Source organism: Schistocerca piceifrons, chromosome 8, assembly GCF_021461385.2.
Source record: "Schistocerca piceifrons isolate TAMUIC-IGC-003096 chromosome 8, iqSchPice1.1, whole genome shotgun sequence".
Lineage (NCBI taxonomy): Eukaryota > Metazoa > Arthropoda > Insecta > Orthoptera > Acrididae > Schistocerca > Schistocerca piceifrons.
Genome location: NC_060145.1, coordinates 267599873 through 267626914, shown reverse-complemented (window position 1 = coordinate 267626914; position 27042 = coordinate 267599873). Strand labels below are relative to the sequence as shown.

Below are 27042 nucleotides of genomic sequence, written 5' to 3'. Positions count from 1 at the left end.
CAGACACTTGATTATATATGAAGATAGTAACTGTTCTCGCAAGAATAGATACCATTGATGACCGTGCTGCTTCTCTATAATAAATGATAATTAATTGAAACCCTCAGCTGCCGACGGGTGTTGTTGACATACCTTGATGAGGACAGCTGAAAATGTGTGTCTCGACCGGGACCCGAACCCGGGATCTCCTGCTTACATGACAGTCGCTCTGTCCATCTATTTTTTGTTGTTGTTGATCTCATTTTTGTTCTACACTCCTGGAAATTGAAATAAGAACACCGTGAATTCATTGTCCCAGGAAGGGGAAACTTCATTGACACATTCCTGGGGTCAGATACATCACATGATCACACTGACAGAACCACAGGCACATAGACACAGGCAACAGAGCATGCACAATGTCGGCACTAGTACAGTGTATATCCACCTTTCGCAGCAATGCAGGCTGCTATTCTCCCATGGAGACGATCGTAGAGATGCTGGATGTAGTCCTGTGGAACGGCTTGCCATGCCATTTCCACCTGGCGCCTCAGTTGGACCAGCGTTCGTGCTGGACGTGCAGACCGCGTGAGACGACGCTTCATCCAGTCCCAAACATGCTCAATGGGGGACAGATCCGGAGATCTTGCTGGCCAGGGTAGTTGACTTACACCTTCTAGAGCACGTTGGGTGGCACGGGATACATGCGGACGTGCATTGTCCTGTTGGAACAGCAAGTTCCCTTGCCGGTCTAGGAATGGTAGAACGATGGGTTCGATGACGGTTTGGATGTACCGTGCACTATTCAGTGACCCCTCGACGATCACCAGTGGTGTACGGCCAGTGTAGGAGATCGCTCCCCACACCATGATGCCGGGTGTTGGCCCTGTGTGCCTCGGTCGTATGCAGTCCTGATTGTGGCGCTCACCTGCACGGCGCCAGACACACATACGACCATCATTGGCACCAAGGCAGAAGCGACTCTCATCGCTGAAGACGACACGTCTCCATTCGTCTCTCCATTCACGCCTGTCGCGACACCACTGGAGGCGGGCTGCACGATGTTGGGGCGTGAGCGGAAGACGGCCTAACGGTGTGCGGGACCGTAGCCCAGCTTCATGGAGACGGTTGCGAATGGTCCCCGCCGATACCCCAGGAGCAACAGTGTCCCTAATTTGCTGGGAAGTGGCGGTGCGGTCCCCTACGGCACTGCGTAGGATCCTACGATCTTGGCGTGCATCCGTGCGTCGCTGCGGTCCGGTCCCAGATCGACGGGCACGTGCACCTTCCGCCGACCACTGGCGACAACATCCATGTACTGTGGAGACCTCACGCCCCACGTGTTGAGCAATTCGGCGGTACGTTGACCTGGCCTCCCGCATGCCCACTATACGCCCTCGCTCAAAGTCCGTCAACTGCACATACGGTTCACGTCCACGCTGTCGCGGCATGCTACCAGTGTTAAAGACTGCGATGGAGCTCCGTATGCCACGGCACACTGGCTGACACTGACGGCGGCGGTGCACAAATGCTGCGCAGCTAGCGCCATTCGACGGCCAACACCGCGGTTCCTGGTGTGTCCGCTGTGCCGTGCGTGTGATCATTGCTTGTACAGCCCTCTCGCAATGTCCGGAGCAAGTATGGTGGGTTTGACACACCGGTGTCAATGTGTTCTTTTTTCCATTTCCAGGAGTGTATATTGTTCGTTGAATTTGTTCGTGGCGGACGTCCGATGACACCCATTCGGGTTGTTCGTTGATCCGTTCACTCAGTTTCTTTTATTACAGACGGTAGCTAAACCCGCTGACGGAACACGCTGTGCTACTGTGCCGGCGCACCCCATCTGAGCCACCGAGGACACAGATACCCTGTGTTCTTTCGAGAACAGTTACTATCTTCATACATAGTTAAATGGCTACCCGGCCATTGATCTTCGTCTGTGCGAGTGCGCACAGGTTGCCCGAACTCTTACGGGAATCGTCAACTTAAGTGGGCCCGAGAAACGAGTGGATGGGCAAAGTATTTATTAGGAACATTACGTATGTAGATTGTGGACAGTTGGGAATGTGGGTCTCACGGGAAGCTTGCAAGAGATAAGCCCCTGCAGTCGCCCTATTCATCTGTGTCCTCGGTGACTCAGATGGATAGAGCGTCTGCCATCTAAGCAGGAGATCCCGAGTTTGGATCCCGGTCGGGGCACACATTTTCAGCTGTCCCCATCAAGGTATGTCAACAACACCTGTCAGCAGCTGAGGGTTTCTATTAATTATCATTTAGTCACTTAATTGTTTTCGCTACGCATTTTAATGGTTCACACCATTATCTTCGGGTGGAGAATTGTTTATTTACATGGCTGGTGCTCTTGAAGAGTACAGACGTCTTTTCGCAGTGCAGACCAAGGGCAGTGTAGGTTATTTTGCTTCTTTTGCTAATGATAAAAATTGTTTATTTAGAAAAGGCGGTTTAGAGGTTAAAAAACATGAATTTCTGACAGTAAACTATACTTACAGAGACGGTAGAGTTGTAAAAATTCTGCATACTGTTGCCCGATGTATGCAGTGAAGGTGACACAGATGAGACAGCAGCATACAGACTTTTTACAACTCTTCCATCCCTGTAACTATAATTTACTGTCAGAAATCCGTCTTTTTTTTAACCTCTTAAATGCCCTTTCTAAATGAACAATTTTTTGCATTAGCAAAAGACGTAAAATAACCTACACAGCTCTTGGTCTGAAACTGTGAAAAGACGTCTGCACCCCTCACCAACACCAGCAGTGTACATAAACAGTACTCTACCTGAAGACGATGGTCTGAACCTTGGAAACGCTTGGTGGCGAAATAAACAAGTGACAGACGCAGAAAACGTTTTATTTGCGTTCATCAACACTCGCAGCCCTCATAATGCCGTCCTTTATGGTCGTCCACGGTATTTTGCTGCTTTACTGTTTCCAGTCAGAGACAGCAACGGAATTGGAAGAGCAGTTGGCCGGAATGGACTGTGTCTGCAAGGAGGTTGTAAAATAGAAGATGGACATCGACAGAAGCAAAACAAGGGTAATGGAATGTAGCGGAATTAAATCAGGTGAAGTTGATGGAATTAGATTAGGAAACGAAACACTTAAAGAAGTAGACGGGTTTTTCTATATGGGCAGCAAAGTAACTGATGATGGCCGAAGTAGAGAGGATATAAAATGTAGACTGGCAATGCGTTAGAAAAGCATTTCCGAAGAAGAGAAATTGTTAACAGCGAGTATAGGTTTAAGCGTAAGGAAGTCTTTCTGAAAGTATTTGTATCTAGTGTAGCCATGTGTGGAAGCGAAACACAGACGATAAACGGTTCAGACAAGAAGAGAATAGAAGCTTTCGAAATGTGTTGCTACAGAAGAATCCTGAGGATTAGATGGATACAACGCGTCACTAATGAGGAGGTACTGGATAGAACTGGAGAGAAATCACATTTGTGGCGTAACTGGTCTAGAAGAAGGGATCTGTTGATAGGACACATTCTGAGGCACCACGGGACCCCTAATTTCCTAACTGTGGAGAGGTAAAAATCGTAGAGGGAGACTAACAGATGAATACGGTAAGCAGGATGTAGGTTGCAGCAGTTCTTCGTAGATGAAGGGACTTGTACAGCATAGAGTAGCATTGCATAATGAACTGCATCAAACCAGTTTTTGGACTGAAAACCACAACAACAACAACGGCGTAATCGAACAGTGATGTGTTGCTTCATGTGTTCATGTGCAGTAAGTTAGGTTGATGCCTCGGTGACTCACTGGTTAAGTGCTAGAATACTGCTCCAAAGGTCTGGAGTTAAGTTCCGGTCAATCCTACGATTGTTATCTGTGACGTATCACTTCTTTCATCATTGGTAATGTTTTTGTGTAAAAAAAATGCAGTGTAAGGCCGTTATTCGGGGTCCAACTTAAACTTGAGGCCGTCTTAAAACTGTGTGGCTAAGTCAGTTGTATGTTGGTCCTCCATTTATTTAAGCTAATTCGCGTATTTTGGTTATCTAAATTTTAATAGGCAATCGGACTTGAGGGTTAGATTCGAGAAGAAGAGCATGGTGGAATAATTACCAAGGTATATGCGCAAGTTCGAGAAACTTCTTACCGTTTACCTGCTGAAATGTGCCCTACTTACAGTTGTCATAATTTTAATCAAAACTCCCATCAACGTACTATTATCAATACGGCCAGCTAGAATGAGCCTCATACTGATTTGACAGCGCTCGGTTTATACTATAATCACAGACAAGATTATCACTACGTTCCTAATCACACTCACTCTACAACCGCATTCATACATTTAACACTCTCCTAATCTAATTTGCCATTGCTAGTACGTTCCTTACGGTCGCCATAATTTAAAATCTTCCCCCGACTATCAAAATAATTTCAGTTTCACAAATTAAAGCCTTTTATTCCCGATCGCGCATCTCTCCCACATTCGCGACTTTCTCCTTCAGAAAACTCCAACGGGACTGACCGCGACCACCTCTAGATGGTAGTGGACCGACTCGCTCACGTGCCAAAGCAAAAGGCGGGCGCCAAGCAGCACCCTTCTAGTAAAATGGGGCTTCCCCGTCAGCGACCCTAACTCACTGGATCAAAGTAGCTTAAGGCGAGATTCGATCTGTCTGGGACAGGATCGGTAACTATAACCATACACAATTCAAGTTATCCTACTTCCTAGAAAGACACTGTGCTATTCAAACCAACCTCCGGAGTGACGACATATTTATTCTCGTTCAGGTCAACTGCCAGTCCGTGCACTAATCTCTGATTCTCTGCGGATCTTCAGTACTACAACAATAGTCGTAGCCCGTACCCTCTCCATGAATGTAGCCCTTTGTTCGCCATCTTCTCTGACTATAGTCCAACCTTCACACAGTCCTGTTTCAATTTCCCGCCTCGCACTCACAAAGTTCTCCACATAGGCGACATAGTGGCACATCCATAATAACCGCTCATATATGTATATGTACTCCCTTCTCAACCTTTCAGAACCAGCCTGCACCACAACAGCAATATCCTACTCGCCACAAAAATCATCGCCTCCTACGTCATAGTGCCAGTCAAATCAACATCATCTGCGTTTCATGTACGAACTAGCTGACAAACTCCACGTCGCCTGGCTTTCCATTTTGTCAATTTTGTATTAAAAGCGAAATTAAAAAATTAACTGTGTTTGCAGTGAAGTATTGTGAAAACTTCTTTCCATGTATTCGAGAAAACACATTTCAGATTATGAAACAGTCGTGCAAAGAAATATAAATAATGTACAGATGTACAAGTACAGTATCCAAATTGAGAAATTTGATTCCGTGCAGTTTCTGTGCACTGGACGCAGCTGCTTCGCTTGTCTGCACCGCGATTTTGTAAACGTCTCTATCGCAACGCCTTTCCGTAGCCCTATAGACGGCTATCGTTGTCGCCTGAGTCGTCTACGCTTCGTAATTGGAAGCTGTCAAAAGAGCTGCCAGGTGACAGGAGGGATTTCCTTAAGTTGACTGGACTGTAGGAGTGTCTTAATTGTATAGAATAAATGTTTTAAAACTTCATGCATGATGCGGCAGTTTTTCAACCATCTCAGTGTGTATGACGTCATATCTCCTGAACTGTGTGTCGTACAATATTGGAATATGGTATGTACATACAGTGGCATATGTGGATACTGTCTGCAAAATGTATTTCGAACAGAAATAATAGGGTAGTAAACTTAAACTTCATGCATAATGCGGCAGTTTTTCAGGCATCTCATTGTTTATGACGTCATATATCCCGAAGTAGAGAGGCAGGTAGTTCTTACCCCCCCTCCTCCCCCCCCCCCTCACAGCGATTGTTGCCCCTGACAGTAAGGTGATTTGCGTTCCAATTTTGGTTGAAATAGCCCATTGGTTCGGGAGGAGATGTACAAACACACACATACACTACTGGCGATTAAAATTGCTACACCAAGAAGAAATGCAGATGATAAACGGGTATTCATTCGACAAATATATTATACTAGAATTGACATGTGATTACATTTTCACGCAATTTGGGTGCATAGATCCTGAGAAGTCAGTACCGAGAACAACCACCTCTGGCCGTAATAATAGCCTTGATGCACCTGGGCATTGCGTCAGACAGCACTTGGATGGCGTGTACAGGTACAGCTGCCCACGCAGCTTCAACACGATACCACAGTTCATCAAGAGTAGTGACTGGCGTATTGTGATGAGCCAGTTGCTCGGCTACTATTGACCAGACGTTTTCAATTGGTGAGAGATCTGGAGAATGTGCTGGCCACGGCAGCAGTCGAACATTTTCTGTATCCAGAAAGGCCCGTACAGGACCTGCAACATGCAGTCGTGCATTATCCTGCTGAAATGTAGGGTTTCGCAGGGATCGAATGAAGGGTAGAGCCACGGGTCGTAATATCTGAAATGTAACGTCCAGTGTTCAGAGTGCCGTCAATGCGAACAAGAGGTGACCGAGACGTGTAACCAATGGCACACCATACCATCACGCCGGGTGATATGCCAGTATGGCGATGACGAATACACGCTTCCAATGTGCGTTCACCGCGATATCGCCAAACACGGATGCGACCATCATGATGCTGTAAACAGAACCTGGATTCATCCGAAAAAATGACGTTTTGCCATTCGTGCACCCAGGTTCGTTGTTGAGTACACCATCGCAGGCGCTCCTGTCCGTGATGCAGCGTCAAGGGTAACCGCAGCTATGGTCTCAGAGCTGATAGTCCATGCTGCTGCCAACGTCGTCGAACTGTTCGTGCAGATGGTTGTTGTCTTGCAAACTTCGCCATCTGTTGACTCAGGGATCGAGACGTGGCTGCACGACCCGTTACAGCCATGCGGATAAGATACCTATCATCTCGGCTGCTAGTGATACGAGGCCGTTGGGATCCAGCACGGCGTTCCGTATTACCCTCCTGAAATCAGCGATTCCATATTCTGCTAACAGTCATTGGATCTCGACCAACGCGAGCAGCAATGTCGCGATACGATAAACCGCAATCGCAATAGACTACAATCCGACCTTTATCAAAGTCGGAAACGTGATGGTACGCATTTCTCCTCCTTACACGAGGCATCACAACGACGTTTCACCAGGCAACGCCGGTGAACTGCTGTTTATGTATGAGAAATCGGTTGGAAACTTTCCTCATGTCAGCAGGTTGTAGGTGTCGCCACCGGCGCCAGCCTTGTGTGAATACTCTGAAAAGCTATCATTTGCATATCACAGCATCTTATTCCTGTTGGTTAAATTTCGCGTCTGTAGCACGTCATCTTCGTGGTGTAGAAGTTTTAATGGCCAGTAGTATATATATATATATATATATATATATATATATATATATATATATATATATATATATATATATATATATATGCTCAACAAGTACAAGTTCATTTCGTAGTCGTATGTCCATCTAAAGAACACAAGAGACGTGAATAGCTCAAGCCGAAAATAGGTGCTTCGAATTGCATAGTAGAAAATAGGGTAATAAAACGTGCTTGGCATCTGAAGTTTGGAAGTTCGCGGTAAGGTCTTATGGGACTAAACTGCTGAGGTCATCGATCCCTAAGCTTACGCACTAAGGACCACACACACACACACACACACACACACACACACACACACACACACACACACACACACACACACACACACACACACCCATGCCCGCGGGAGGACTCTAAACTCCGACGGGGCGTCCCAGACCGCGCGGCTACCCCGCACGGCGTTTGGTATCTGATTATACACATTTGTTTATATTGGTGCTTCATATACACATTTATTGTTTACAAGTAGAATAACATAGTTTCAGTCTTCCAGTTCTTACTAAGGTTTGCCGGACATTCCTAACAGTAAACATCCCATCTCACAGGTTCTTAAATGGAATCACTAGGGTAGGCTGAAAAGAACTGGTAGGTCACAATGCTTCAGCCTACCCAGTTAGGCAGGAAATGATTTGTACGAGTTGAAACGTTATCTGAGTAGCAGAATTGAAACCTTCCCGTCTCCTCTACGCAACCTTCCCTTGGGATTTCTATCGCTTGCTTAATAGTAACAAATGAAATCTTCCCTTTGAAATTAATTCTCTTTCTCAATAATAATAATAAGTGCTATATTCGCTTACAAATTTAAATGCTGCTTATTAAAAGTGATTTGCTGATTATTTCGAAGAAACATAGATTGTGTCGTGTGTCGTCGTCGTGGCCCTCAGTCGTTACCTGTAGTAACCCAAAACTGTTCCCTACCTTTTTTTACTGTTACTGGATCGCCATCTGACTGCTACATTGAACTGCGACATGTACTTACTCTGTTTTACTAAACTCTATTAGCTGCTGGTGGGCTGTCATAATAAGTGACTGTATTTATTACCAAAGCTGAAGTTATTCTTTAATAGCAAAGCTGACGTTATTCTTTATTTAATTTTACTGAAGTTACGTAATTCATAGTTAAACTTTTTCTTATGATAATAGTTTCTGATGATAATAGTTAGCTGATCTCTCTGTAAATCCGTTTATAACCTCTTGTAAATCATAGCTGGTGGCTGGCAGGCACCCCGCTCCTCTCAACCTCTCGCTTCAGACCTGCTACCGACTCGCTTCACATCTCGCTTACTACTGACTTTCTACAAACGCTAAAGTGCGGTCTCTCCCGCCAACAATACTTTGGTGCAGACATTCCCTGCTACCATTATTTCCAAAATGACAAACATTAATTATTCCTACTTAAAACCTTAATAAAATATAAACATCTTTCATAAAATGTGGTTTGACAATAGACAATAGAAATATACATAGGGTGACCATATTTTCTTTGGACAAAAGTGGGACTTTCATACATTTTCTTGGCCAAAAAGCGGGACAATTTTTTTTCTCGTTAAATATCACTTTTAATGCTAACATTTCGTCTTCTTCTGCAAATATAGCCTTCACAGATATTTGTGTGTGTGCGTGTGCGCGTGTCTGTGTGTGTACAAAACCAAACAAAGAATGGAAAGACTGGAAAGAAGTACATTTCAAGTTTTCAGAAATTTACTTATTAAGAAATGTAACATTTATAACATAGAATGTAGAAAGACATACAGTAACAATCACTACAAAAAAGGTTCTTAGTGAACACAAGGAATTTATGGTTCTGTGGATTCCACACTGCAATCATATTTCTTCAAAGATGAAATTTCATCCAGAAACAATCATTCAGCAGTTTTTTTTACACTTAGTGGTACAAAATGTTCATGTTTCCTTGAATTTATACTTCTCAAAGGTTTAATTAAGACTGCTAATACTTCACATATGGAATTATTCTGTTTCTCAATGCTCAGAATGGATTGTTGGAAAACACTCATTTGAGAATGTACAAAAAGTAAATAACATTCATTTATAGGATCACTGAAAAAACTGTAAGATTGCGGGGCACTTTGAGTTAGACTGTGACAAAAAGTAAGATTTCAAAGGTTCATACATTTTCAAGATCCTTTCTATGGCTGGCAATAATGAAAGCCAACTTGTTTTGGAAAAGGAAAGTAAATTTTTGTTAGTGACACAAACAAACTCACAGAATTCAGTGAGTTCTGCAACACGAACAGAAAAAAATATGAAAATGGTTGTACAACTTCATTACAATGCAGTCAATGTCAACAGGTAAAACATCACAAGCACTTTGAAGTGTGTTATGAACAACATGTGCTGGACAACCTATGCCAACAATGTTAGAGTTTTTAAATTTTTCTTTCTGATGTGTGAAAACATTATTACCCTCTTTCTTCGTTGACCCCCCAAAATTACAGTTAGTATTGTCTGCACCAAATGCAACACACTTTGAGATGATACTGAATGACTGTATAACATGAGAAAGACAATTGGAAATTGTTTCGGACTTTTAGTTCTGCAATTCATCAAGATCTAGCAATTTCGTCTGCAGTCCACCATCACTTACAGAAAAATACTTAACTATCACAGGAAAAATTTTCTGATGCCCATGGTTGCTAGCATCAGTAGATATTGAAAAGTATTTTGCACTGTTTACAGCAGCTATTACCTGTTTCTGGGAATTCTGAGCTATAACATTGTTGATAATTGCTTCACACTTTGTTCTTCCACACGAAACATTTTCTGCAATCTTAGAATCAGGGAATTTTTTTTTTTTGTTTAGTTGAACACTGCAGTCATTAGAACGATAGCTTTGGTGGTGTTTAACATGGAATGACAGGGTTCCTTCTGCTGCAGCTACGTTTTGCTGTTCCTGTGTATTTGAAGTTACAAAATATCTCGTCACTGTGTTTCTCTGATTCCATATGATGCTTGAGATCTGCAGCACCACCATGAGACACGGATACAGCACAGTTACATGCGTTACATTTTGCTGAACACTCATTGTCTGTAGCAGTGAAGCAAGGAAATTTCCTCTGAAGCTCTTCTGAAAATGATTTTCGTTTCGGCATCGCCACGACGTGCTAGCACTTCACGAAACTGCTACTGAGTGCTGACAACAATGGCAAGCAAAAGCAAAGAAAATAGGAGTACGCGACAATTACAGTGCTTAAGCTGTACATTATCAGGGGGTACCAACGTACGGAATGTCAGTTTTAATTGATAGTTTATAAAATCGACACTCAGAAAATATTTTAACCACTTTGTAAATGCCTGAAAATAATCCTTGAAAATCGGGACAAATTGCTTGTTTTTTTAAAAAACGGCGGGACAAATTTTTGAGCCTCAAAAAACGGGGCAATCCCGATTAACCGGGACGTATGGTCACCCTAAATATACACGTCTTACAGAATTAAATATAGGGGGCAGTCAGATGAAAACAAAACAGATGCAAAAAAGCGAGAATGCTGTTCATTATCTCAAAAGTCATCGCAGTAACTGTTAATTCATTTATCTCACTGTGAGACAAGACGATCAATGTCTTCATAGAAAAATGTTTGCAATAACCTACGGAACCATGATTGTACCACCTCTTCGCCCGAAGCAAATCAAGGGGCCGACCACATGTTGCCAAGGTTGTTTCGAGTACGTTAAACAAATTTCGCTGGGAAGCCCTTGCACATCCTCTATACCGCCCTGATCCCTCCCCATGCTATTTCCTTATTTTTGAAGCCCTGAAGCAAAACATTTGTGGCCGTGGGATTTGCCTCAGACGACGACTGGGTACCACCATGGCTCCTTAGACAACAACAAACATCTTTCCACCAAGGCATCAAATGTCTTGTCTCCCAGTGGGATAAATGTATTAACACTTATGGCGATTAATTTTGAAATCTTAGACAGTTTGCTTAATGTTTTCCATCTGTGTCGGTTTCAATTGACTGCCCCTTAGAAATAACCGTCCCTGTTATCACAGCGAAGTTCCCACAGAATATTCCCGCAGCAGACCGTCCAAGGCACGCCGCCAACGCACCTACAGGCTTGCTTAGTCGCTCTCAAGATTACTTACAGCGCCTATCAGCACGTCAATTACCAGTTATAAACAGTAAAAATATCTGCAAAGAGTGAGGATGTAATTAATACTATACAATTAATTAGGAAGATTTGTAGGGCGCTGACCCAAGAGTAGTTCGGTCATTGACTTTGGCTTACAAATGTTTGACAGATGCCACAACAAAATGATCAGATGCTGCTTGGGTAATCTACGGTCGACTCCTACGAATGCTCCTCTTGCCGAAGCTAATGAACCTCCACTCGAAGTCAGACAACAGTACACTGGCTCTTCCTCATGCATGCATCGCTTGGGCAAGACACTTCCTTTTCAAGGATTCGCCTGCTATCCAAGAAATGCTTCACTAGTAGATTCTGATTTATAAAGAAATTTACATTACCGCATACTGTACATCTGTTAAGATATTTCAGTGCTGTGTCACCGAACTACAACAGTTGCGTATCGTCATTAGTCATGATACACAATCGAAATACAAAAAATTTAGAAGGACTTCTGCAGGAATCTTGAAGTAGTAACGTTGCTATGGTAAAACATACGTGGAACCCAGTATGAGCATACATCCGTTAACGGACATTTTAAGTGGATGGGAAGAAGCGCACGGTCACTACACAGATGGATCATATACCTCAGATTGCATTGGTATCGTGTATTACGACTAGCAGTCATGTCATAGTTGCCGATTCCAGTTTTCTCCGGAAGCCTCGGTTCTTACAGCGATGTTCACTGTAATGCTAAAGGGACTTAAATATGCTGACGGCTTAGATAAAGATGTAATCATCATTCTGGTAGACTGACGAACAGCGTTGCTGCTCATACAGAGTCTGTTGTCCGTAATACCAGTAAAGCACCATAAAGAGGAAATCACCACGCTACGTGTAAAGAGACGCCATGATACCAGTGTCAATGAAACAGTCGACGTTCTCGCCATGAGTGTCATCCACCATGGGACAAATACATATGAACATGTCCCATACACAAACCTTCCCCAAGACGTACGGCAGAAGACCAGAATCTTGTGGAACAATGATGCCTATCGTATCCACATGGGGGAAGAGATTATGCATCTATACTGCCAAGTACCCTTGCACGGCCATGGTACTCTCTTGCCACGTGCCACAGATTAAAGAAACTTTGACAATCTGAATTGGGAAGAAAGACATCGAGCATTATCGGAAATTTCAAGAACTAGTTACCAGTAAGGAATTCAAAAGTATTTAGTTGGTCCCTTGATATTGTCATCTATGAAACTCGAAACATCTGTACTCACAAGTTAGCATATTGTGTGCCAGAATTTATAACACTATTGTCTAATGTCCATCATGTAAGACAAATGGCGGCAATTAAGTGAGTCCGTATCGACCAGTAATATAATAATGTGTTAACGTTTAAGTGTGCAATGTCATTACACAGAAAACAGCGACAAAGTGCAGTACTGCCTATGTGAGTCTGATGAATAACGCCACTGATTATGCTTTATAGTAACTGGAACTGAACGGTTATTGTTCGAAACTAAATATTATCACAAGCTGCTCATGAGACAGCCTTGAAAAACCAGGTCTTATTATTACCAGATAGCACGAAATCACAAGCCGCGTACCGGAAAAAAATAGACAGTATGTTGGTTAAGATATTTTTGCAACGGTAATCGATTTAATTTCTGCAATTGTATTAGAAAACTCACAGAAATTTACTTTACAGACTTCAAACAAGTCGCGCGTTTGTCTCTGTGGTCAATGTTATTTGCATTTGCGCCTGTTGTGTAGCGTCGTCGCCGAATGACCTCTCTTTGCCTTCGAACATCTTTGGTTCGGAAGGCGGCACCCATACGCGGCCATCTTGCTTCCTGCCAGCAGCTGTAGTGGGAGAGCGTTTGTTCCGTTGTTGTGTGTTATGTATGTGGGTATAGCGTGTGTGTGTGTTTACGGGTGTTGACTTGTGCAACCGGTAGTCACTACTAATCCACCTGCATTAATTTCTACATTGTGCCGGGACGTCCTTCTCGCCAATAGATATGCAAGCAGCCGTCGATTGACAGTTACAGCGAGGTAAGCGGAGCCTGCCGGCTGTAAGAGCTTTCAGGTTGCTGGCCTCTTCTCCCCGTAAGCATAGAACTGGGATCCCTAGAAAGTTGAACTAGTTTCCTGTTCTGCTCTTCGACGATAGCGGGCGACGAGGATGACCCATATCTGCATGTTTCAAAAATATTTTATCAGTTTATGTAAACGAACCCTTGCTTCGAAACTGACTTACGAAAGATATGCAGGAGCTATGATAACAGGCACTGTTTATGTGCGATGATTTCCTTCGTGATGTAGCGCCAAGCATTACTAATTAATAGCTTCTATTTTTCACTTACACTTGTTTGTTTTTGGACAAGCAGTGTATTTACATTCGTCGTTGTTCGTTACTTTTTAAGAGTAATGACACATGAGGATGAAGACACTACACGTCTACAAAAGACTTGTGGTATGTTCTTAGTGCTTAAATTCTCGATGCGCAGTTCAAATTATAATTGTTTGCCAGCAGTCGTCGTCTTGATAGTAAACACGTAAAAACATTTTCAAACTCCAAATAATAATAAAACATTTAGGCGGTCGCCGTCTTACGCGATATAGGCCTCAAAAACGTAAATAGAAGAGGATGGTGCCAAATGGAAGTTAGCCAACAGTGTTACTATATAGTCAGTCTTTAAGACTATTCTGTAAAATATCGTGTATAGTGATGTTGAGATTGATTTCCTAAGTAAAAAACAGACTAATAGAACAAACTGGCGGTAGTATAGCAGGTTTCAGTAAACGAATGAGGGATATTGTGCAACGTCTTTAGCCTGTGCTTTTTGACCATTTCACGATAAGCAAAACGGTAATGCAACAAACAGAATAGCGGTTATAAAAAGTAAAAGTTGTTTTGTTTTATCTTGGCGTATCTACCAGCAGACAACACTTTACCTATGGTGTAAGTAGCTGTGAATATAATCGACCAGAACTTAAAATAATAAATATTTAACCTGCTTTTTGAAATAAACTATTCGTGTCTAAATCCTGTGGATGTATTTCGCTAATTTAGTTTTAACAAGAGCGTATTTATGCGCAGTTTTGTTTTGTACACATCACTTATTGAAACTGATTTTCAAAATACTTCTCACTGCAGTTTTTTCTTTCCTTGTAAAATATATAAATCGTATTCTTGCGATGTAGACAGGAAACAATTTAAGTGCAAGGTCACAGACTTGTAGCCGTACTTGAAGTGTGTTTCATTTACTAGCAAAAGTAAATTGTTTATGGATGATCCCTGCGATGCTTGGTAAAACACTTCCATGTTGTTACTGAAGAATATGTAACATATTAGGATCTAGCCTTATTGCTTCCAGCTTAAGGACTTCGAATGATATTTCCGCAATAAAATTTTTAACGTTAGCGCTCAGAGTTAGCTTGGATTTGCAACGACAGCGTTGCTCGAAGTGTGGCTTTGGTTGGTTTTGAAGGTGATAGATTGGTTGAGAGTTTGCGAACACAACGAATATGAGTGCAAAGTATGTTTCTGTCAGGTTTAGATATCTGTAGATACGTTAGACCTAATTGTAGAGGGGATTCGTAGACATCGCGATACCGCCCTGATAGACCAATGACATTGTGGAAATTTGAGCGTCAAAAACTACCAATGGATGATGTCACTAACAGTAAACAAAATCCGACATACTTATGAGACCTCCACGAGCGTAGGGTAGTTTGGAAAGGGGTCCATTCTTATTATTATTAAAGCCTTGAGACACGTTAAAAACTTGTAAAACTGCAGTGGAATAATGCAGTTATAGTTGCGTATGTTCGTTGGCCTCGCCAACTCACCATCACATTCCAGCTTAGCCTAGACTTCCAGTTACATTTACGTCAATGTTATACATCGGTCTACTGTAGGTCTCATGGATCCAGAACGGCATTATCGCGATTTTCTCCGCAGGCACCATCACCATTACGCATGAGTCCAGCAAACAAAGTGGGATTACCGAAAGTTTGGATACCACCAGTCGGCTTTGACCCATAACGTCATCAAATTACACACACAAAACCTATAGCAGCTCAAGCGGACACCTCTCAAGCGTATTCATTAAGGCGAACGCAACCTCACTCATTACGTACACCAGCGAACTAACACCAATAAGACGCGAAATATTTAACTCCAGCAATAGAAGGAAACTAACGGGATAACTACGGATAGCACGGCGTTTCGGGCAGTGTCAAAAATATGTCAGTAACAATCGAAGCACCATTTCAGACAAATATTAACCCTGAAATGACGTACACGAAATCATCAATAATCAACCCGACCACCAAAACTGAAAAAAAAAATAAAATTACACTATTGGTATCTTACATTTCGATTGATCTCTCTAGCGCAAACGAAAACAGCGATACCAGGAACCCACACACAACTCGAAAATCCGGTACAGCAAATTTCGCTTGGCTTATGTACCTGAAACGAAGTCCACAATACCAACAATCCACAACAAGCAATGTTTGTGAAAACCTAACGAAATGAAAATAGCTACCACACACTCCACAGTACCAACCGCTATAACCTATGATGTCCTAAATATGAACGTCAGCTACCTACACAAATAACAAACTTATAAACTACTACAACATATATTTCAGTACCCACACCTCAAAGCAAATTACGAACACACACAAACTCACCGCACTTACTGTAATCAACATCAATCAGAAATACATAAAAACGTATCCAAAACAATCCCACAGATTTAAGCTGCCGAACGAGTGCGAACACCCCCCCCCCCCCCCTCCACACGCACACACTAGGAAAACCAAAATATACAGAAACGCTCTAAAAACACCGCCACATACACTCGTCCGTGGTTTGAGAAGCAGACTTCGCTCAATTTCACAAATTCTGCTAACTGCTGACGCAACATATTCCTCCTGCAGAAATTTAATTGTTGCAAGCTTAGCAGCAACCAACGAAAGACTATTAGATTTTGTCGTAAGATATATGCCTAGTACCAGACGAAAACCCAAAATTTCTATCCAAACCATGAACAACACGAAGGACTAATTTCAAAACGGAAAACAAATTAGTAACCAGTATACTAACGACATTAAAATAAGTCACTGACAAGACAACAAAAACTAACTCCAAAAGAACCGAATAACATACAGTACAAATCAAATGTCGCACTAACATCACTCACAAACAGTTTAGAAACATAAAACCCAGCACTAATGTGTGGCTTGTCCAACATTCCCACAGCAAATACAGTCACTCTTCAACCTTGCCGTGCTGCAATGAAGTCACATAACACGGTTACGTCATGGGCCAAAGCCGACGTGTTGACCCAACGACACTATCCAAGCCATATCCCATAATACCTAAATGACTTATCGTAAACAGAACTGGTGATAGTTGCGTAGTGGATCCCCCCTGGAAGTTTTTGCCTTTCAGGTTGTATGATAAGTGCGTTAAATGTGGCTCAAACTTAAGCGACAGGCAACGCCACAGTTCAGTTCGTTACCATGTTCTTTGTTGTCGCGTCACATTCGTTCACTTGGCCAATTCACCAACAGATTATCACCTTTTAGCCCAACGTTGTGTGTGTTTGGGGAGAGAGAGAGAGCGATCGATCGAGTGCATTGCAAAATACATCAGTGTCAAACTGATACTTGCTCTAAGTCGAGTCGGTGTAATAATATTCGTGCAAATTAAGTTGACACTCGGCACGGTGGCCGTTGGTAGCGACTGTAAATGGGAAATGCCAATACTGCCACTCCCATCAGCCACCGACCCGAGTGTCAACGTAGTTTGAGCCGGGGTTATACATAGTAAGTAGATCACTGCCAGTTTTAAACTGTGGCGCGCAAATGGCTGCAAGTAATAGCTGTGATAACAATGAGGCTCTCAGCGCACTACGTCACATACCAATTTATGTCGACTCAGCTATAGTAGCATCATTGACAGTTTGCAGCCATGAATCAAAAGCTAGCATGTTGCATCAGTGTGAAAGCCGACCTAGGATTGAATCGCACTTTTCTGATCTGTACAAGGGCGCTTATCCTGATGAATATTTCGAGTACAAACAATATATGCAAACTGGTTATGCGTTACTTCAAACTAAGTAACTGAGTTACTTTCCACGATAGCATAAAAAGTCTCTGACCTGACCTTCCACCACTTTGTTTCAAAAAATTATTAAACTGCGAATCAAGACCTTCAGCTTGACGAAGTAATTGCATGGCTTTATTTTGAAGAGAAATGCTCCTTCGTGTTCGAGAGTGCTTCCTGCCCTGTTTTCAGAGTGAAAATTTCTATGTTATTGTGCATCTCATGGTTGTCTGAAAAATAAAATTTTATCAGAAACTCAAGGCAGTAACACGACACTTTTAAAATATGTGGGCGTTTATTTTGTCGAAAATGAGCAAACATAGCACAAAGTATTGTGCATAATGAGTGACAGCCTAAGACATGATACAGTTGCTTCTTTAAAAATTCTTGTTTCCTGATTCGCGTGAGAAACTTTACTAATTAATTGTAGACCTCCACAGGAAAAACCAATAACGCAATTTTTTGTGAATAAAAATATGCTCTTTCAAATGGTAGTTATGCTAATAAGGACCAGTCGTACTTTCTGAGATACAAGGTTTAAAAAATCTATCACTTTGGCAAAAAAACTGTTTTGGGCAAATTCAGTCCTGTCTATCCAAAAAACCAACAGGTTTTATAAAAAAATTATCAGCAACTAAGGTCACAGAATGAGAGGTTTCTAAACGAACTATACAGAGAGATCAAGCTACATCAACTTCGGATAAATTTGGCAGCAGAATTTATTTGCATTTTTAGATGCCTGTGGGAGCAGAAATAGTGAACCAAATGACATAAAACTTAGAGAATGTGCACAACATGACCGCTTTAAATATATTACCAAGTCTTACAGCTTCACCAAAATTGTGCACTGAATTATAGCACTTAGAACATGGCTAAAATTTTTTAATTCTGCACTCACCATTTGAGGCCCATGCTCGCAAACTAGTAAAATTTTGGAGCTAGGGCTTTGTAAATCTTTTGGTCGTTCAGAAAAATCGGCACGCCAAATTTGAACAATACGTGAAACAGGCGGGCGGGGGATTGTCTCTAAAACTAGACGACTTGACATGTAATCACCTCAGATACAGTGTGTCCTAGGAGGTATAGTTAGTATTCAGCGATATGACAGGGAAGATCATTCAAAGCATATAAGTCTTCGAACCATAGAAGTCTTGTAGACATTAGCTCTAAAATGCATATCTTACGAGCTATGAGCGCTTGCTCATCTTCGCTACAGTGGAAGACAGATCTTCCATTATACAGGTGATCATAGTTTTTTTAGGTACGCGTTTTAGAGTCCATGCTTAGACTATTTTGCTTCGAATAATCGTTCCTGTCATATCCCTGAATATTTGTAACTTCTCTCGGGACGTTGTATATTGTGCTCTGACTTACCTCTGTTCTCTATATCTGACTCTAAGACACTTAAGAGGTACTTTTTATTGTACAATTTATCCCGTACCATTGGTGAAAAGAGTGACTGAGGAACGGATTTAAAATATTGCATCTGTACGGTCTGTAATTTGTGTAATTTTATTCTTGTGATCATTGCAGAAGCAGTATGGAAAAGGAGTTGCCATATTTCTACGGTTCTTAAAATTTTAGAAGTAGATTAACTGTAAAACATTCTTTTGCGTGACTAAATTATTGTAATTTATCTGTGCAGTTCTCCACTGGATTACGTTCACTGCATCATGTTGATGCAACTGGGTCCGCGTCTCAAACATCCTACTAAAGGAAAAATCTGTGGCGCAAACCCATGGCCAGGCTGTGGACCTGGTGGCAACTAGCCAGCGGCCTTCCTTCGCAGCGGCACTGTGGTATCAGGGGGAGGCTGGCAGGCCCATCACCTGGCCGCCTTTTACCTCCGGCAGAGATCTGCGGTACCCTTTCAATAGTAGGTTGCGCGGACGTGGGGCCATCCTGGATGAACTGGAACGAGGAAAATCCTTGCCCCTATCAGGGACTGAACCAGGAACTTCAGGGCCGAAGCCCAGTGTTGTACCACGACCGCCAACATTCGTCTTTTCCTTTTTCGAATCAGTACACGGCATTAAGATCTATTAAGCACAGTCTACATCTACATTTATACTCCGCAAGCCACCCAACGGGGTGTGGCGGAGGGCACTTAACGTGCCACTGTCATTACCTCCCTTTCCTCTTCCAGTCGCGTAAGGTTCGCGGGAAGAACGACTGCTGGAAAGCCTCCGTGCGCGCTCGAATTTCTCTATTTTACATTCGTGATCTCCTCGGGAGGTATAAGTAGGGGGAAGCAATATATTCGATACCTCATCCAGAAACGCCCCCTCTCGAAACCTGGACACCAAGCTACACCGCGATGCAGAGCGCCTCTCTTGCAGAGTCTGCCACTTGAGTTTGTTAAACATCTCCGTAACGCTATCACGCTTACCAAATAACCCTGTGACGACACGCGCCGCTCTTCTTTGGATCTTCTCTATCTCCTCCGTCAGACCGATCTGGTACGGATCCCACACTGATGATCAATACTCAAGTATAGGTCGAACTAGTGTTTTGTAAGCCACCTCCTTTGTTGATGGACTACATTTTCTAAGGACTCTACCAATGAATCTCAACATGGCACCTGCCTTACCAGCAATTAATTTTATATGATCATTCCGCTTCAAATCGTTCCGCACGCATACTCCCAGGTATTTTACAGAAGTAACTGCTACCAGTGTTTGTTCCGCTATCGTATAATCATACAATAAAGGATCGTTCTTTCTATGTATTCGCAATACATTACATTTGTCTATGTTAAGGGTCAGTTGCCACTCCCTGCACCAAGTGCCTATCCGCTGCAGATCTTCCTGCATTTCGCTGCAATTTTCTAATGCTGCAACTTCTCTGTATACTACAGCATCACCCGCGAAAAGCCGCATGGAACTTCCGACACTATCTACTAGGTCATTTATATATATTGTGAAAAGCAATGGTCCCATAACACTCCCCTGTGGCACGCCAGAGGTTACTTTAACGTCTGTAGACGTCTCTCCATTGAGAACAACATGCTGTGTTCTGTTTGCTAAAAACTCTTCAATCCAGCCACACAACTGGTCTGATATTCCGTAGGCTCTTACTTTGTTTATCAGGCGACAGTGCGGAACTGTATCGAACGCCTTCCGGAAGTCAAGGAAAATGGCATCGACCTGGGAGCCTTCATCTAATATTTTCTGGGTCTAATGAACAAATAAAGCGAGTTGGGTCTCACACGATCGCTGTTTCCGGAATCCGTGTTGATTCCTACTGAGTAGATTCTGGGTTTCCAGAAATGACATGATACGCTAGCAAAAAACATGTTCTAAAATTCTACAACACATCGATGTCAGAGATATAGGTCTATAGTTTTGCGTATCTGCTCGACGACCCTTCTTGAAGACTGGGACTACCTTTGCTCTTTTCCAATCATTTGGACTTGCGGTACACGGCTGTTAGAAGGGGGGCAAGTTCTTTCGCGTACTCTGTGTAGAATCGAATTGGTATCCCGTCAGGTCCAGTGGACTTTCCTCTGTTGTGTGTTTTCCGTTGCTTTTCTATTCCTTGGACACTTATTTCAATGTCAGCCATTTTTTCGTTTGTGCGAGGATTTAGAGAAGGAGCTGCAGTGCGGTCTTCCTCTGTGAAACAGCTTTAGAAAAAGGTGTCTAGTATTTCAGCTTTACGCGTGTCATCCTTTGTTTCAATGCCATCATCATCCCAGAGTGTCTGGATATGCTGTTTCGAGCCACTTACTGATTTAACGTAAGACCAGAACTTCCTAGGATTTTCTGTCAAGTCGGTACATAGAACTTTACTTTCGAATTCACTGAACGCTTCACGCATAGCCCTCCTTACGCTAACTTGGACATCGTTTAGCATCTGTTTGTCTGAGAGGTTTTGGCTGCGTTTAAACTTGCAGTGAAGCTCTCTTTGCTTTCGCAGTAGTTTCCTAACTTTGTTGTTGAACCATGGTGGGTTTTTCCCGTCCCTCACAGTATTACTCGGCACGTACCTGTCTAAAACGCATTTTACGATTGCCTTGAACTTTTTCCATAAACACTCAACATTGTCAGTGTCGGAACAGAAATTTTCGTTTTGATCTGTTAGGTAGTCTGAAATGTGCCTTCTATTACTCTTGCTAAACAGATAACCTTCCTCCCTTTTTTTATATTCCTATTTACTTCCACATTCAGGGATGCTGCAACGGCCTTATGATCACTGAATGCAATCACGCAATGCCAGACGATCAGAAATCATTCCGCAGCAACAATCAGAAGAAAATTACTTTTTCAGCAGGTAGCGGACGTTCGGTGGTAGGAAAAGGAAAGTCAGTTTTCTCTGAACTTATCAAGGACAACAAATACGGTAACAATCCGCTAATCCATCCATACATATAAAAATGGGCGATATGACTTCATAAACAATGAGATGCATGAAAACTGCCGCGCTGTGCATGACGTTTAGATGTATTACTCCTTTGCTGTTAACTCACAGCTCACCCGGAGATATGTCGTCGTGGACACTGAGATGCGTGAAAAACCGTCACATCACGTATAACGGCTAAATTAATCACCCCTTTAGTACTAACTATATTCACAACATATATCGCAGACATGTCCACTTATGCCGCTGAATGTACCTACACTAAAACATCATTGTACGAAAGATGGTTCAAGAGATATGATATCGTAAACACTGAGATCCGTGAAAAAATGCCGCATAATGGGGGAACTTTGTGATGCATTTATTCTTGACTACTGAGACACTCAACTCGGGAAATCTTTGACACCTGGCAGCGCTTTTGACACTTTTCAAATGTGAAACGCAAAGGGCTATACGTGAAAATAATAGCCGTCTTTAGAGTTATGAAGATGCGTTGCCATTGAGATGTTTACTAAATCTCGTAGTAGACACGGGTAGGAGTTGTATTTATATATTTGTTTGTGCATATTTCTTTGTACGAGTGTTTCATAATTAGAAGGGGGTTTTCACGAATCCATGGAAATGAAAGATTTGCGCTATTACAGTACAAACACAGTCCATTTTTTGTTTGTTTGTCAGCTACTTGTTATGACATGAACAAAGGCCTTATCACACTTCCCTGGGTCAAAGTAGAAATTGGGTGTTCTTTTTTTTAAGACACTAACTGCTGTGTTCTGCTTTTCAAAAAGGTCTGTCGCGAATCTGGCAATATAGTACCGTAATTCCTGTTATAGGAGACTGCGTGATAATAAAGCTAGAAACACGGATTCCACCTGGTCATCTGCATTTATGTCTCTTTTTGACTGTCGTGCGTGGAAAGCGCCAGTTAGGTACCAAGCTTATCGCACGGGAGAAGGATTGACGCTACCTACAAAGGGTGAGCTATATATATTCCGAGGTAGTCTGTCTCGCTATGTATGAACTCAGCCTTTGTTGGCAGCGTGAAGCTGCTGCACAGCCGGCTTAAATCGTGTCCGTAGAGGTGTTTTCATTCTCTGTTAGTTTATAGTAGCTGAGCGAGTTGGCACAAGGATTAGTCTCTGGACTTGCAACCGAGTGCATCAGGTTTCAGATTCCCATCCAGTCATACCTATTTAGGTTTCTCCTAGTTTTCGTAAATCGATTTAAATGAATTCCTCTATGGTCCTTTTGAAAAGGACACGGACGATATGCTTCTACAACTGTAGTTTGTGCTTCATCTCTTATGACCCCGCCGTAGACGGTACATTAACCTCAGCCTTCCTTCCACGCCAATTTTGGAGACAATACGGTGAGAATTGAAAGCTAAGTCCTCTTTAAAGCTTGATACGCGAATCCAGATGAATGTAAAAGGGCATCGCTGTCGAAATTTTAAAGATTTGTTGCTATTTAATAAATCTGAAAGCGGTGGTCCGAAACTGACGGCGGTACTTCAACTTGGGAATTGAAATAACTCGCAAAAACCGTAAGCAGTCATCCTTGCATAAAAATGCCATGCCGAAGTAAGAGATGTTACCTAAAACGATTAAATCAAATGCTGGGATGGTTCCGTGTAATAGGATCTGGTCGATTTCCTTCACAATCCCAGACATTTTTTTTTATTTGGCCTTCAGCGTGAGCACAATAAAAAAAAATGACTCTGAGCACTATGGGACTTAAGTTCTGAGGTCATCAGTCCCCTAGAACTTAGAACTACTTAAACCTAACCAACCTAAGGACATCACACACATCCATGTCCGAGGCAGGATTCGAACCTGCGACCTGCAACCTTTCCGTAAATTGCTGCAGATTTCAGTGCTCGACCACCAACAAACGTCAGTGTGCGAACCATTCAACGAAATATCAACGATATGGGTATTAGGAGCCGAATGCCCACTCGTGTACTTTTGATGACTGCACGAAACAAAGATGCCCGAGGCAGGGTTCGAACCTGCGACCGTAGCAGTCGCGCGGTTCCAGACTAGCGCCTAGAACCGCACGGCCACTCCGGCCGGCTGAGCACAATATTAAATCGTCAACAATTATAGTATTTAGTCTTCAACAATTACACTATTTAGTACTTTCAGCATTGCAGCCCAGTCAGCAATCGTGATAATCTAATGTATAAGAAGCTATCAGCCTCGATTGCGGTAACGAAACCAACCTTTACCTCGGTTTCAGCCCAAATAATTGAGCCTTCTTCAGAAGATATAACTGAATCTATAATTTGTCTAAGAGGGCATGGTCTAGAAATAAAACTAAAACAGCCTGAATAGCCTACTCAGGCTGTTTTAGTTTTATTTCTAGACCATGCCCTCTTAGACAAATTATAGATTCAGTTATATCTTCTGGAGAAGGCTCAATTATTTGGGCTGAAACCGAGGTAAAGGTTGGTTTCATTACCGCAATCGAGGCTGATAGTTTCTTAGATACTATACTATTTAGCTTTCAGCAATTACAGTATTGAGACATAGGCAAGTAAAAAAAATATTTTTTAGCATAGAAATGAAAATATTACTTTACATTACGTAAACTATATATTTCCTGACTTAGCAAAGAAGGAAAAGCTTCTTAATGACTAAACTCGTAAGTAATATTTAATTTTTTCTGTACGGAATGATGTTTACAAGTCGGTTTGTGTAGTCACTACTCTCTGAACCACCAACAACTTTATAGTTAACCAGTAAAGTTCTGATTATACCCTCTCCATACGTTTGTGATAAGATTTTAAAATTCCCAACTGAACAACTAACTCTTTTCAGACATCTAAGAACCGTCCCATCATTCCGTGTTAGAAGACAACTAATGCTTTTAGGGAATGGACAACCCTTGTTTTAATCGAGCTTGTGCTTCGCAACTAATGACTTATTCGACGACGAAAGATTAAACCCAAATCTTCCTTCGTTGTGCCTTAGGACCAGCAGCAGTAGTTTCAGTAGACTAATGTTAGTTGTACGCGGTCATTCCTCCCGTCAGGCAGGAAGAGCACGGACTGGGAGAGAGCCGCTTGTCACACTTTCTCGGCACGGACCGCTTCGTAAGGTCACGCCTGTCCCTGCTGTCACTGGCCAGGGCCAACTCTGCTACACCTGTTGCTGTGCTCTTGGGGGCGTTCCTGTCGAGTCACCTTTTCACTGGAGCGTGGTAGGGCATTGGCGCGTTAAAGCGGGGAAGAAACTAGCAGTAGTATTTGGCCGGTAAGGGAAGAGTTAGTTGTGAGGTTGGCAGCCACTGATCACAATACTTCAGGCAGTGTTTTGGGAGAAATACCATACTTCGCGTGGAGCCTTCCGCCGTGATGGCATGTCGCGTTATTGACGGTTATTCGTCTGTCAAATACGATTGATAAGCTCGACGCCCTCTTTGGTGTTGTTGGTGACGGGTACCACGTGCTCCCTCTATTTCAATCTAGACTTGGCAATACTATAGCAATACGAACCTTATACTTAATTATCGCGATTTGGAATTTGCCTAACAAGTGGTGCATAGTTTCTGAAATTTTGTTTCTCCTGTGTATGGGATCAAATGCTAACTCTTTGAAGAAAGCCTATTTCGAAACCATCAAGAGCTGCTGATAAAAAGGAGGCCACTGTCAACTACTGGTTTTGACCATCCTATCATCTGCTGTTGTCATAAAATTACATGGTCCAGTCACGCTAATGTGACCACCGCCTATGTTCGACGTTGTCGTGAAACCACCACCCACACATGGCAGGTGGCAGTACAAGGAGTGGCAGGTATATATAGCGCGTTTAAGGGGGGGGACCAAAGATGGTGCAGTCATCGTCGGAATGCGGAAATGGAGCGATGTACCTGACGTCCAGTACATGATCAGTGGCTTTCGGGCCAAGGGTGGAAGAATTTCGGGAACACCCAAGTTTGTAAACAGTTCGCGTGCTGTCGTGGTTAAAACATACCACACATGGCAAATGGCGCTATCCAAAACTGGCGCCGAGGCAATTGTGTTGCACCAGGTGCCATGGATGACAGGTGCGAACGACGACGGCTACGGAGATGTGTATGGACGAATAGACGATGAACCAAGTGGTTACCCACAGTGCCTTATCAACGAACGTTGGTACGTATGGGCCTGCGCAGCAGGCGTCTGCTTCGTACACCCATGCTGACTGCTGTCGTTAATCGGCAACGAAAGCTTTAATTTGCACACCGGTACCGCAGCTGGACGCCCATTGAGAGACGATAGGTGGCCTTCTCAAGTGAATCATTGTTATGCTCCATTGGACAGATGGGCGTTAGCGCGTTCAGCGTGAAACGTCTGAAAGCAGACACCCTGCAACAGTTGTCGGAATTGTCCAGCCTGGAGAATGAAGCATTATGCTCCGAAGAATTTTTTCGTGGCATTCCCTGGGCGATCTTGTATTCTGGAAGACTCAGTGGATCAACATAGGTGTGCATCTAACCTGAGTGGACCATGTCCAACCGTACATGCAGTTTGTTTTTGTGCATCACGATGGCATCTACTGTCCCATACGGGTTGCAGTGAACGTGCGTGGTTCGAAGAGCATCAGGATGAACTTACCGTGATTTCCGGCGGGCAAAGTTCGCGGATTTAAACCAGATCGTGAATGTATAGGACAATCTGATCGGGTTGTTCGCGCCAGTACCTTCTGGAACCTCACTGCCTATCTTCCTGGATGTCTCGCATCAGTCTGCGCTGCAAAAGATGGCTTTTCAGTTTTTGGCGGGTGGTCACATTAATGTGGCTGGTTAGCGTATTTACAGCAGCTTGTATGGTGGCCTTCTTACAACGCACGACTATTGACGGCAATGACGCCACGGCCGGATTCACTCGTACCTGCGCTTGAGTGTCGGGAGACCTCGATGGACATTTGTATTTTCGATAACTTGGCCTCAACAAAAATTGCTTGTTAATATGAAAACCGGAAACACTGCCGCATGGTACTGAAAACACCCGCAGGACATGTTTAGGCTTGGACTACACCTTCCCACACTCTTGGGGGAAGACGCCTTATTGCGCAGTCAGTGCACTCGACGCCTTGCATCAGTTGGAGAGAGTCCGCAGCTCGTGGTCTAGT

The 27042-nt window shown here is 43.0% G+C and overlaps 1 long non-coding RNA gene across 1 annotated transcript in view; it reads left to right on the top strand.

Moving 5' to 3' along the window:
- The first annotated feature begins 13295 nt into the window (after nucleotides 1-13295).
- The window catches only part of LOC124711713, a 496662-nt gene continuing 482915 nt past the window's right edge, over nucleotides 13296-27042 (top strand). Inside the window, exon 1 of the long non-coding RNA XR_007005502.1 lies at nucleotides 13296-13500. This is a non-coding gene — a long non-coding RNA (uncharacterized LOC124711713). The remainder of the gene's footprint in view (nucleotides 13501-27042) is intronic.